This window comes from Malus domestica, chromosome 10 (assembly GCF_042453785.1).
Source record: "Malus domestica chromosome 10, GDT2T_hap1".
Classification (NCBI taxonomy): domain Eukaryota; kingdom Viridiplantae; phylum Streptophyta; class Magnoliopsida; order Rosales; family Rosaceae; genus Malus; species Malus domestica.
The window spans coordinates 10993976-11009138 of NC_091670.1; the positions used below are offsets into that span (position 1 = coordinate 10993976).

The 15163-nt window shown below is 38.4% G+C and overlaps 1 pseudogene; it reads right to left on the reverse strand.

Moving 5' to 3' along the window:
• Positions 1-1035: 1035 nt before the first annotated feature.
• LOC139188550 (putative polyol transporter 1) lies at positions 1036-14827 on the reverse strand (annotated as a pseudogene).
• Between the last annotated feature and the right edge of the window lie 336 nt (positions 14828-15163).

Consider the following 15163-nt stretch of genomic DNA (forward strand, 5'->3'; position numbering starts at 1 on the left):
TCGGCCAATTGTATGATTACACCATCATTTTTTAACTCTCTTAGGTTCATAGATGCATAAATTGAATATGGCATGACATTTATAGATGCACCTAAGTCTAACATGGCAAATTCAAACCTAGTATTACCAATGACACAAGGAATCGTAAAACTACCCGGATCTTTGCATTTAGGGGGCAGTTTGCGTTGCAAGATGGCTGACACGTTCTCGCCTACTTTCACAACTTCCTTGGTCGACATCCTCTTCCTCGTGGTGCAAAGTTCCTTCAAGAACTTGGCGTACCTCGGGACTTGCTTGATTGCATCCAAAAGGGGTATGTTGACTTGAACTTTCCTAAATGTCTCTAGAATGTCCTTTTCAGCTTCTTCTTTCTTTGTTTGCTTGAACCTATTTGGAAAAGGAACATTCGAAGGAAAAACATTAGTAGGAACTGGATTTGACACGTTCTTACCTCTATTGGACAGATTGGATGACTTAGGATCACATAGGGCTTGCGGCAAAGGTGTTTCCACCTTTGTCGTGGGTGGTTTTTGTTCTTCCTTTTCTATCATCAACTTCTCCACCTTGTTAGAACATGATTTGGAGTGTTGGGGGTCAGATCCTACGTGCTTCCCACTTCGTAAAGTTATAGCTTTTGCAGATTCGAATCCACCTTTTGGATTGACCACGGTTGAGCTAGGCAACTTGCCTTGCTCTCGAAACTGCCCCATAAACTCGGCAATTTGCCCCACTTGCTTCTCCAACTCGTCCACCTTCTTGTCCCTAGTTTGCATGCCCTGCGCCATAGAAGTTAGTAAATTAAAAATTTGATCATTATCAATAGAAGAACCTGATTTTTGGGCGGGTTGTGCTTGGGGTTGAGTTGTTGCAAACGGCTTTTGATAGAAACCCGGGGGTCGTTGCCTAAATGTGCTTTGTTGTTGGCCTTGTTGGGGTTCTCGCCATTTGAAATTTGGATGATCACGCCAACCGGGATTGTAAGTATTAGAAAATGGGTCATTCCTCGGTTGGTATTGGTTGCCAAATCCCACGGCATTAAGGGTCTCCCAACCTCCATTCTCTATCAATTGTGGGCACTTGTCCGTAAGGTGTCCTTGCATAGAGCACGCCACAAGCTGCCACGTTTTGCTCTTTTAGACCTTCCACCACCTGAGAAAGCAAAGTAGTAAGGTTAGCCATTTGATTTTGAAGTTCGGTTATGGCACTTACCTCATTCACTTGGTGTTGCCGTGGGTTGCTCCTTTGTCCAACACCTTCGTATTGTTAGGCATTCAACGCTCGATTGGAGATTAATGTCTTGGCTGCCGTGGGGGTCTTGTCCACCAAGGCTCCTCCCGCCGAGGCATCTAGCATTTGACTTTCGATTGGTAGTAGCCCCTCGTAGAAGTATTGTAGAAGAAGTTCCTCCTTCATCTGATGCTGTGGACATGAAACAACAAGAGATTTAAAACGTTCATAGTAAGTAGGAAAAGATTCACCTTCATCTTGTTAAATTCCACTTATCCTTTTTCGTAGGAGGATGACTCGAGAAGTTGGGAAAAACTTCTCCAAGAAAACCCGTTTCATGCTCTCCCAAGATGTGACCGTTCCGGAAGCTAATTCATACAACCAATCTTTCGACTTTTCCATGAGAGAAAAGGGAAAAGCCTTCATCTTCAATATGCTCCCGTCAACATTGATTGGAGTCATACTTGAACACACCACCTCGAACTCTTTCAAGTGCTTGTTAGGATCCTCCATGGACAACCCATGGTACTTCGGAATGGGGTGTAGCAAACTTGACTTCAACTCGAATTCCTTGATCTTTCCTTGGGCAGCCGCGAGATATTGAATACATAGAGGTGCGGCATTATCTAATCCCGAAGCCGAAAGCTCCTTGATTGTACGATTGTCTTGTGCCATGGCTTCCTCTACTTCACCCCTTAATGCCGTGGGTTCCTCTTCTTCAAACTCAACTTCGGCTTCTGAATTTGATTTTGATTCACTACGTTTTGGATTCTTCCTTTTTCGTCTCAATTCTCGCTCAAAATCGTCGTCAAAGTCCAAGATGTGTTCACGAATCGGATGAGAACTCCGAGTCATAAACTAGTACCTAAAAACAAGAAAACAAAACAAGGTCAGAATCTGGAATTCATTAAAACAAACTAAAATAAAACAATTCAAGGGATTAGCAATGTTGCTAATCCCCGGCAACGGCGCCAAAAATTTGATGCGAAATATATAAGCACACAAATTAAACCCTCTTTTTATTAATTGTAGCAAAGTATGTAAGTTGGGATCGTTCTAGGCCGGGGATTAGGAGGGATTGCCAAATCACTTGAAACTGACTCAAAATGTAAAAACAAAGTTTAAAACACTAAACTAGACTCAAAGAATGCAAAACTAAACTATAAAACACCAAAACAAACCAAAAGACTCAAAACAGCAAATAAACACTCAAAACTGCCTTAAAAACACTTTCTGGGCAGTTTTGAACACCTAACACTAAATTGGACGAAATTGGGTTATGACTTGACTCAAGACACTTAAAAACACAAACTAAATTGATTTCTAACTAATCTAACACTTCAAAATAAATGGGGATTGAGTTTTGACGAAAATTGAAAACAAGAACAAACTTTGTAAATTGAACAGATTCTAAAACGAATTTGATAAAAGTGAATGGATGGAAAACTAGCTAAGGGGTTCTTCTCCACACATGTCACACTTGCATACAAAACGATTTCCAATTGCTTCTCAATAAACCATGAATTCCCAACACCCCAGATTAACCGTGAATTGCACTAATTAACCCTCAGATTTTCCTTAAGTTATTGAATTGGATGAATTGCATACGACAACCCAAAGCATTCCCCACAAGTTCCCTACATGAATTGCATAATAGAGATACAAGCAAGAATCATTAAGTTCTATGAAAATCATAAGCATTTGCGAAGCACTCGTTACTATGAATTGCATGAAACTTATGCCAAGAATTTACTTAACACGATTGTGATCAACAACCTTTACTACTTGTGAATATAAGTTCATAACGATTAGGTGAAACTCCCTTATATCCTAGCATCAAACTTATGCATGAAAATTAAGCGTGCACTCGCAACCAACATACACAAATCAGTTTTAATTCATGTAGATAAGTAAATTGAATTCACAGCTTATGAAACGCAATTAGAAGTAATCAAATCATATAGCAAGCATAAACATGGTTTCAAATTCCCCCCTAGCCAAGGGGGGGTTTAGTTCCTCATACTTGCAAAGCAAAGATACATAAATTTAGACATTAAAATGCAAAGAAAGAAAACACCTAGATACTCCAATTTGGACAGCAGGTGCATCCACGAATTCTCCTTCCTCCTTGCTACGGCACAAAGACTTTGGACAGGTTTTTGGGTGGTATTTGTATGGGAGAATGGGTAGGGAATGGTATGGAAGGGTTTAGGATTGATGGGGGGTGCGGCAAGGGGTGAATTTTGGCAGAAATTTGGGAGAATGGTGGTGGAAGGCTGCGACAAAGAGAGTGAATGATTTCTGGCGAAAATTCTGAATATGGAGGGGTGGTTGATGTGTTTTTTGATGTAGTGTAATGTGTCTAGTGTTCTTCCCTTCACTCCCTATTTATAGAAGCTCCAAAGCAAAGAATCACTTAAGTGGCTTCAATAAACAATACAAACAAAGACCAAAATGATACAAACAAAGAATCACTTAAGTGCTCTTTTATCATTGTGTCTTGCCTTTAACAAAAGGCAATCATTCCTTTTTTGCTAATTCAACTCCTTTGTAGCTGTCCATGTGCCTTCATTCTTCAATTTCTGATGCATTTGCCTTGTATTCCATCCCTTTTCCACATGTACTAGCTGTTAGACAACTTTGACACACATGTTTTGCATCATTTCATCTTGCAAACATCAACTTTTGACCACTTTACACCTCTACACACATGCTATGCATCATTTCAGCTTGCAATTATGTTTGTAGTTGCTGAAAATGTGAATACATCTTGTAAAGCAATCCAACAAATGGCATCTTTCACTTCTTTTCCTTTCAAATTGTTCCTTAGGTGTATGTATCTGCACACTTCCACACTTCAACTTCATTATTTAGATTTTTGCATGTGTTGAAACCCTTTTTAAAACACCAAAAACGTCCATCCCACTTGCTCCATATGCATGCAATCCATTTTGGCCCAAAATTGCTCCAAATTGCACCAAAATGCACTTTCTTTCCAACTTTGTTATTAGGACCTACAAACACACGAAAATAGCTTAAAACACTCTTATAAGCAATAACTAACTAAGTAAATGCAAGAAAACATGTTAACTAAGTCGCATAAATATGCTCCTATCAGGTTATGATAGATGCGAATTATTCTAGGAATCAGAACTCATGCTTGACCAAATAAGGACGTTAATCAAAACGTAAGTAATAATCCAACCATCAATAATCATGTCATTTGGTTTAAATATTTTGTCTCCTTAGCATTATCATTTTTAGAAGTTCAAAATCTAATATAAAGGCTAGGGGGATTGCTCGAGATCTATGTCTCACTAATGGTGAAAACCAAAAGTTTTCAAAATTTTCAACTTCCTACCAAACAAGTTTTGGGACTTAACAAAAATTATTCTTATAGGTGCTTCTTACAAAATGCATTTAGAATTAATTAAAGTTTTATTAGTAGGATATGATCAAACATATACAAGTACAGTTGCATGTAACCGAAATATATGAGACTAGGGCTAGTTCGGTTTGGGATATCGAACCAAAACTATTATCGCAAATCCCAAGCTGAATTTTTTCAAGACGGGAATTTAAAGACCAATCCCAAACCAAATTTTCGGGAATCCCAAATTTCCGGAATCCTGAAATATTTTCCAAATTTTGGGACAAATCGGGAATCCCTAATTGAAATATGAAATTATGAATTGTTCTTCAAATGTATTCTACTATCAAACTATTTAAATTCAATTAAGACTCCAACAAAGTGAAAGTTGATTAACCATTCTAACAAATCATTAGGGGGAGAAATTGTAATGCACTTGCTCAATCTCTGACTCAAAGCACGGATTGCTGCTTACCTTCTTCCCCAACCAGCAGAATTAGGTTGAGAAACTTCTTGAGATATCTGCCTCAGGTTGTGTAATGCTTGAAAGAAGAAATATGTCCACATTACAACACAAGATGTATGAAGCTTCAACGTTTCTACGATTCTAACTTGTTTTAAACATTCTCAACTAACAAACTTTAATATCCAAACAATATGACATTGATTAGGAGAAAACAATCTTACTGCCATAGTTGTCTTCTGAGCAAGAAGTGTTGATGACTCATAAAGTGGGCGCAACACTTCACGTACACTTCAAGGCTAGTTTAAGCAATCAAATTAACAAATCAAAATTGTGATCAATCAAGCCAAGAAAATGACATTGCTTCAATATACAAAAGCCAGACTACTCTGCATACCTCTAAATCCATATGATCAACAATGTGAAGGACTGAGCCACCACCTTCACAAGTTCTAATTAGATACCCGCTCGGCAGCATTTCCGCTCTCACAAAATTCTGCACTGGTGGCATGCTAGAACCATTCTGTATGTTGTTAAGTGATCTTTCACATACCTACCAACAACAATTACAACATAAGAACCAAATTAAAAGTGCTAGAACAGGACAAAGTTACAAACAAGTAACACCAAATTATTGACTGCTCATGTAAAAGAAACAAGGACATTTGTTACAAAGAAATCACATTGGAGATGAAATAATGTTTAGGGTAGTAAAGAAATTACATTGGAGATGAAATAATGAAACTCACTATAAAGTCCAGTTATAATTTGTACATAATACCCTCACTCTCGTACATACAAAGTGGGTCATTCAAAGGAAGTCTTGCAGTTTGTAGTAGAATATCAAACAGATGTAAGTACAATTGCATATTGCATATAACCGAAATATATGAGCTAAAGGAATTGATCATCATCATAAAGTGCATTAAACATTGATTAAGCGTTGTCCTTTTATTCCTAATGGATTTGAGCCTTGTTGTCGTCACCAAAACCATGATTAGCTTGCTTAGTCTTGTTAAAGATGGCATTGGCTTCTCTCCCCTTATGGTAGTTACCAAACAAGACCTCCATATCTTCAAGGGATTGACTCTGCGTGTCTGGATACAATGTATAAAGGAAGACCCAACCAAGCGTAGCAATTCTCGCTTAAAGAAAGAAGGCCCCACTAATCGTGATGGCCTTATACAAATGAAATAAAAGTCATGGAGATGACCCTGCTCGTCACCCTCTTTACTGCCACCCCCATACTGCACCCTTGTGTGCGCAACTACAACGGAAAGATATCAAAGCTATAAACCCACATGATGGGTCCCAACCCAAGCAGCGTAAGAGAAACTATCATTCCACCCACGCTGCTCAAAAGTAAAATACGACGTCCGAACCGATCAACTTGAAATGTTGCCATCAAGATTGCAATGGCTTGACTAATCCAACAGCCACGGTTGCAAGTAGCTTATCATTGTAAGAAGTGATTGCCGCGTTTTTGAAGATCCTGGGGCTGTACAAAACCATATAGTCTATACCTGACAATTGTTGAAAGAAGTGGATACCAAAGGCTGCTATAAATGTGGCTAACGGCCGGCGTGGGGAGTAGGAGCAATTCCTTCCATATACCTTCACCTAATTGGCTGCGTTTAGAAACCTAATCAACCTCATCCTTTGAGTCTTTGGGATTCCTACAGCTTCTTTAATCTCGTCTAGTCTGTGCCGAGATTCTTCTTCAGAAGATGATGTTTTTATAGATTTTCTGGTTTAAAGTTTGAATGTATATTTCATGTCTGTTTGTACAAGAGTGAGTTCGGGTATATATGAGAAGAGAGAGGGAAAAGAAAAGAGATGGGAAGGATTGCTGCAGCAAGCAGCAGACAAGAAAAAAGAAGGCGTGTTTCCTACCTAATCTAAACCTTACATAAAGACATTACCCAATCAGTCTCCTCCCTTAAATAAAGGGAAAGGTGATTTACATACCCTTACCCAAAAAATTACAATGAGCCTTACCCTAGAGATTTACCCTAGGGGTCACCTTGGTAGTAGACTTCATACGCAGCATCAGTAGATACAACATCAGTCATATGCAGCATCAGTAGATGCAGCATAAGAACACTCCCCCTCAAGCTAGATCAAAGAGGTTAATCGAGCCAAGCTTGGCTAGAAAACGATGGAATTGAGTGGAGGCTAGAGCCTTGGTAAAGAGATCTACTAGTTGATCATGGCCTCGCGTGAAGATGGTCTGGATGACTTGAGTTTGCACTTGCGCTCTAACAAAATGACAGTCCACCTCAATGTGTTTCGTTCTTTCATGGAACATAGGATTATCAGCAATGTGCATGGCTGCTTGATTATCACACATAAGAGACATTGGAGTAGTACTAGTAAACCTTAAGTCTGAAAAAAGCCATTTGAGCCATATAAGTTCACATGCAGTGGTTGCCATGGCTCGATATTCAGCCTCTGCGCTAGAGCGAGCAATGACATGTTGCTTTTAGCTCTTCCAAGTGACAAGATTTCCACCAACAAGCGTACAATTGCCCGTGGTAGATTTCCTATCAAGTGCATTCCCTGCCCAATCTTCCTCAATGTAGCCACTGATGGCAGTGGAATTGTTGTTACACATGATGATTCCTTGTCATATCAAACCCTTGAGGTAACATAGGAGAATGCATAAATTGGCTTGCCAAGCTCACTGCATATGTGATATCAGGACGTGTGATTGTGAGATATATAAGTTTGCCCACCAATCGTTGACAGTAGCTCACATCATGCATGCTTCTCCATCGGTGTTGAGCTTTAGTTTAGAGTCCACATGAGTGATGGTAGGTTTGCAATCAAGCATTTTTGCTTCCTAAATAAAATCCAATACATATTTTTGTTGATGTAGAAACAATGTCTTTGAAGAGGTTGCCATTTCGATACCTAAAAAATACTTAAGCTTTCCCAGGTCTTTGATAGCAAAGGTTTGGCATAGTGAGAGTTTTAGTGCCTCAATTTCAGCAGCACTATCTCCTGTGATGATGAGATCATCCATATAGATAAGCACCACCAATTTCCCACTAGTGCTAGTTCTTACAAATAATGAGGAGTCATCATTACTTCGTAGGAATCCAGCCTTCTCTAGAACTGAGCTGAGCTTGGCTTACCAAGCTCTTGGAGATTGTTTCAATCCATAGATTGCCTTGTGTAGTTTACAAACCATGTTGCCTTTAATACCATTATTGAAGGGAAATCTATGAGATTCATGTGGGATTTCTAATGACTAGCATGCATATACAATTAAAAATTTATATACTTAAGCAACGGAAGCATGTTATCAAATAATATCAAAGTTATAGTCATGCAAATCCCCTTCAAGGTTCATAGGTTTATATAAGATGCATCAAAACATTTAAGTGAAGAACAAAGTGTAGGAGTAGATGTATACCTCTTGATCTAGATTTTAGACCAAGGATGGACCACCTCCAAACCCTTTGTTCCTTGAACTCCTTGAGCCTAGCCTCCCTCCTTGCTTCCTCCACTTTGCTAGAAATGAGTGCTCCTTAGTTCTCCTTTAGTCTCCAAAGAAGAAGACCTCTAAAGATCCACACCCACTAGTGTAGTGAGATGGATGGAGGAATAACCAAAAGGGTGAAAAGATGATTAGCTAAAATCACCCTTAAGGTGGCCAGCCTTTGGTGTTGAAGAGAGAGTAATTTTCTTTTTCTCTTTAGTTGTTTTGAACACCCAAAAACCCTCATAAAAAATATCTCTATAAATTTCCTTTTATAGACTAAAGAAACAAGTCAACATTTGACCTTTCTCTCCCTCTCTTTGGCCGGCCTCTTTGTGTTGGTTTGGGCTTTGGGCTTTTATTTATTTCAAGTCATCCAATGCTTGAATAAAAGCCCAATGGGTTTAGGCCCAATGGGCCCAATTAAACCCGAACGTTTCTTTAAGCCCAAAACGATCTTTTATCGCTTTTATGATTTCTTTAGACTTTCTAAATTAATCACAACACTTAATTAATCCAATTAATTATTTCCATTATCCATTAGTTCTATCACTACAAGAGTGTATCGGTGTACAATCATTTTAGGTTCTAATTAGCAAGGTAGTGAGGTGATTGACATCAATCCAATTGATTATATGTAATACAATCACTTAGTGAATTAAAACTTACTTTTAATTTACCTTCTTCTTTGACGACTACATTTAATCATCCAGAAGATCTCACAAGCCATGAGTGACATCTAACCATATATCATGGCTACCCAAGCTAATGTAGAAGTTGTTCGGAGAACCTATTCAGTTGGAATTACAATGTAATTCGATCCTTCTCTAAAACAATACTCTCAATCACATCACTAGGGTATGGATATATCATGTCAAACCCCTAATGTGATTATTCCTTCTTATATGATTCATTTGAGTCGTATAGGAACGCTTTCCTTTATTACACTCGATACTTCGGCCGAAGATTCCCGAATCATATCTTAGAATATTCATCCTCTCATAACGAGGATTAGAGATCCCTTGTTGCGCATTCACTTGCCTTCATGACTAAGTGGCTTAACCCCAACTATGCCGTGGACACCAGCGAATGGAGTGACTTTGACATAATCAAAGATCAAGTACTTAACCACAAGACAACGATGATGCCTCAGGTCAAACGACTACTTACATTATTCCAACCATTAGAGTTACTTGCTTGACATGTGAGTAGACCTCCATGCAAGTACTCTCATTCGATTGTGTTCAGTGAACTCATTCCCTTAATGAGCACCTACATACTTGTCTTAGTGTCTCTACACGAATTGGATGAGACTTTCCATCCTTCTAATCGAAGCGGACATAGTATGTACCGGTCTATGCATTGTCAGTATCCCTCTGACAATCCTATGACCAGGAACCTTTTGGACATTATGGTTATGTGAAGAAGGTCTCTGTAGTCTAACATCATTAAATCACTTCTTCAATCGATCCATTGTCCATGGATTCACTATTTAGGAGATATATCGTTTATAGAGATAGTTCTAATTAGTATCTTTGCCATTTGATGCATAAGAATCATCTATACATCCATTCATTGTCCTGGAAGGTTTCTTCCAAAGATTGACTTTCAGGGCATATTTCCAACAATTATAACCTGGAAGAGGCTGCATGTACAGTTCTTCTTATAACTCTCCATGAGAGAAAGTATTCTTCACATCCATTTGATAAAGAGTCCACCCATAATTGATTGCAACTGAGAGTAGAACCCTCACTGAATTCATCTTGGCCACAGATGCAAATGTTTCCTTGTAATCTACCTTAAAGGTTTGAGTGAACCCTCGGGCAACAAGCCGAGCCTTATGTCTCTCGATAGAATTATCAGCCTTGAATTTAATCTTGTAAGTCAAACAACTTCCAATAACCTTTTTTCTTGGTGGTAGTTGAACCAAGCTCCAAGTTTTATGTTCTTATAGAGTATGAAGCTCATCTTCCATGGCTTGATTCCATTGTGAGAGGAGAGATACCTCTTGAAAGCTTCTAGGTTCACTGTGTTTATCAATTTCATAGAGAAATGTGACATGAGATGTTGAGAACTCACCAAGGCTGATACTTTCACCCGTGTGGCATAAGTAACATAGTCTTGCAGCCTAGTTGGAGATTGTGAATTATCAGAATGAGACTCCTCATCTCCCTTATTGGCAGGGATACGATGATCAAAGATTGAGTCAGGTTATATTTCTTTAACAACTAGTGTCACAACAACTAAGCTTTCTTCCAACACTCGATTATTAATGACCGGAGGAAGTGGAAGCATTTCAAACAGTTCCTCCCCCTGACCTGCAGTATTCCCTTTGTGAGTAAAATAAGGGCAATCTTCTTCAAATTTCACATCCCTTGACACAACACACTTTTTAGTGGCTGGATTGTAACACTTGTATCCCTTTTGGGTGGAAGAATACCCCATAAAAACATACTTGGTTGCCCTAGCATCCAATTTTTCACAGTTCAAGGCTTGAATATGAACAAAGCAAACACATCCAAATACCTTGAGGTGTGTCAAATCAATTTTTCTACCTTGAGTACTTCATAGGGAGATTTAAACCCTAGCACACAACTTGGGAGTCAGTTAATGAGGTAAGTGGCAGTAAGGATGGCTAATGACCAAAATTTCTTTGGAACATGCATGTGAAGCATAAAAGCATGAGTCTTCTCCAAGAGATCTTTATTTTTTCTCTCAGCTACTCCATTTTGTTGGGCAGTCCCTACATAGTTGGTTTGATGTATTATGCCCTGAGAACTTATGTATTGAAGCATGTGGTTGGATAGAAATTCAGTGCCATTATCTGATCTCAACACCTTAATGTCTGATTGAAATTGTAAAACATGCATATGAAAATCTTTGAAAATAGTTTGGACTTCACTCTTTGATTTCATAAGATACACAAAACTCATTCAAGAAAAGTCATCAACAAATAAGGCAAAATACCTAAACCCTTTTATTGATTCAATTGCTGGTCCCCATACATTGGTGTGCACCATTTCAAAAAGTTTACTTGTCCTAGACATTGAGTTACCAAAAGGTAGTCTAGTAAACTTTGAAAATTGACAAGTATCACAAGTAAAATATGATTTACAAAAATTTGGAAACAGTTTAGACAAGATAACTTCAAAGGGGTGAGCTAATCTCTTATGCCAAAGTTGGTTTTCATCTATGGACTTCGATTGAGCTTGAAAAGCCTGAGTAAAACAAGCGTTTTTGCATAGGTAGTAAAGTCCATTTATGAAGACCCTTTCACCAATCATCTTTATGGTGAGGACATCCTGAAACATCATGTTATTTGGTGAGAAAATGGCATGGCAGTTTAGGGTGTTTGTGATCTTTCCAATTGAAAGAAGTTAGAAAGGAAAGGTTGGTACATATAAGGCAGTGAAAGGCGTTTTGTGTGAGAGTAAGTTTATTTCTCCTTTTCCCAAAACTAAAACAGTTTTTCCATTTGCAATAGACACATGTGAGGGATTTGAAAAACATTTAAAATGATGCAATTTTGTGATTTTGTTTGTCATATGATATGTGGCTCCTGAATCAATTATCCAACAATCATTTTCAGTACTAGTTAACAAGGCAGTAGTGAAAGCTTTGAGTATACCTGGTGCTTCATCTCATGAAACTTTCTCATTTCTAGCAAGAAAGCCAGCAAACTGTCCCAACATGGTTGCATGATTGTTCTCTTCATTTCCTTGAGCTTGCGAACCTCCTCTGTGTCCCTTGCTTTAAAGATAAGCTGCAAACTCATTGATAAGAGACAATGGATTGGCAGTGAACTCCATGGATCCTTGTGAGACAATAGAGGGATAAGCATTAGCAACTTTGGCCTTGTACTAAGGTTGAAATTATTGTGAGGACCTTGGTATCATTTTTTCATCTTTGCTGAACTTAAGCTTGAGTTCAGGATGAAGTTCTTAATACTTGTCTTCCACATGACCAACACCATTGCAATATTTGCATTTCAGGTGTGGATTTCTACCCTTGTACACCTTAGCCTCTGAGGTCTTATAATTTGAGGCATATGCTTGAGTCTCAGTCAATCTCAAGTTGTGCTCAGCATTCATCACTTTCTTCCTTGCTTCTTCTCGTTGGATAGTTGCACAGACATTGTTAAAAGTGGGAAGCTCTTAACTCATCAAGACGTGACTCCTTAGATCCTCGTACTCGGAATTCAAACTCCCCAATAGCTGGTAGATTTTTTCTTTCTCGGCTACGAGAATGGCAGGATCTGTGGTATGTGGAAGGTATACATCCAACTCATTCCACATAGCCTTGATGTGTCCAAGGTGTTAAACAAATGTTTTCCCTTCTTGTTAGGCACTGGCAATGTCCTTCTTAAGTTGAAAGACACGTGCATAGTTGTTTTGATTTCCATACATATCCTGCAAGGCTTTCTAAAGCTCACATGAAGAATTGTAGTAGCTAAAAATCTCAGCAACATGTTTCTCCATGGTGTTGAGCAGCAAGGACATGACAAGTTGATCCTTGCAAAGCCATGCACCATATGTAGAGGAAGAGATGTATGAAGCTTCCACACTTCCATTTACAAACCCTAATTTCCCTTTGCCTCCGAGAGCAAGAGACACAGCTCGAGACTGAAGGAGATAATTAAACTCGTTCAAGAGAATTGAACATAAACGTTGATTGGTGTTAGCCTCAACGTTTGAGAAATTTGAAGGAGAGGTATGCGAGATTTCACCCTCTATGTTTACTGAATCTTCTTCAGCCATGGCTTAAGATTAAAGTTAAGATGCAACGGAAAAAATGGCCAGAGGCACCTGCTTTGATACCATGTAGATTTTCTGGTTTAAAGTTTCAATGTATATTTCATGTGTGTTTGTACAAAAGTGAGTCCGGGTATATATGAGAAAAGAGAGGGAAAAGAAAAAAGATGGGAAGAATGGTTGCAGGAAGCAGCTGACAAGAAAGAAGAAGGCATGTTGCATACCTAATCTAAACCTTACACAAAGACATTACCTTAATCAGTCTTCTCTTTTAAATCAAGGGAAAGGTGATTTACATACCCTTACCTCAAAGATTACAATGAGCCTTACCCTAGAGATTTACCTTAAGGGTCACATTGGTAGTAGACTCTATATATAGCATTAGTAGATGTAGCATCAGTCATATGCAACACCAGTAGATGCAGCATCACAATAGTTTTATTTAGTACTCGCTTGGTGTTTTTAAGTCTGCCTTGCATGATGAGCCAGCGTGGCGACTCGGGCATGGCTAAAATGCTGAGGGCTAGGAAAACTGATGGAATTATGCCAATGCCGAGCATGATCCTTCAGTTCAAGTGGATTGGGAGCTTGGCTAAGGCAAAATTGGATACGTACCCCAGTAATATACCAACATTAACAAACACCTACACATTTTTCAAAATGATCAATTCTATTAATATAAACTCCACATGCATGCATGTGAGAGGTTTACGAAACAATAAATATTTTAGGAAAATTCTAGGGAGAATATTTTTGTATCACATTTGTGTACTATCTGATGTGATAAGTAATGTATACATGCTACGTCAATAAATGAATTTATCACATTGGATGTTAGTTGCATACATCATTTGCCACATAAGATGATACACAAATGTGACATAAATATGTAGTCGGCCTACCAATACTCAATCTTTTATTGAGCATTATTCTTTACAAAGGAAAATGTTATGGATACCACATTTTTGTAATATATAAAGGTAAAACTTAAGAGCGAAGAAAGGAGAGGAGAAGAAAGAGGAACTGATTCTATTAATTGAATGTATTACAACTTGATCTTATAGCAAAGGCCCCAATTCCTTATATAGCCAAACCATTACATGTCATAATTACTACAATACCCTTCTAACACCACAACTAACCACAACTATATTAACAAATTATTTCACTAAAACAGTACCAAGTGTCATTACAGTTATCAGTTATTACTCCCCCTCAAACTGAGCTTGGAGCAACCAAGTGAAGTTTGAATCAACCATGGTTTTGAAGCTATTTTGAAATGCCAAGGCCAAGATTTTTGCAATGTCTCAAGAAGATTGGACTATGGAGCCTTTTTGTAAACACATCCGCCACTTGATCCTCAATAGTTATATATTGAACAACAAGATCTCTTCCTTGCACTTTCTCTCGGACAAAATGATAATCAGTGTCAAGGTGTTTGATCTTATAGTGGAAAACAGGAGTGGAGCTTAATGCTAAGGCACTCAAATTGTCATAGTGTAACACTGGAAAACTGAAATTACCTGATTCATGTCTTTAAACAAATTTTGAATAAAAAACAAATCACCAGCAGAGTGTGCCAAGGCTTTATGCTCAGCCTCTGTGGAACTGCATGAAACCGTAGACTACTTTTTAGATTTCCATGAGATAGGATTACATCCTAATTAGATCACAAATCCAGTAACCGACCTTCGAGTATTAATATCTGCAGCCCAATCCGAGTCAGAATAGGTTGTAAGATTGAACTCTGAACTCTTTTTATAATGTAGTCCACAGTCAAGTTTGCCTTTTAGGTATCTTAATATGCGTTTGACAAGATGCATATGAAGATCAGCTGGAAATGTCATGAATTGGCATGCCATGTTAAC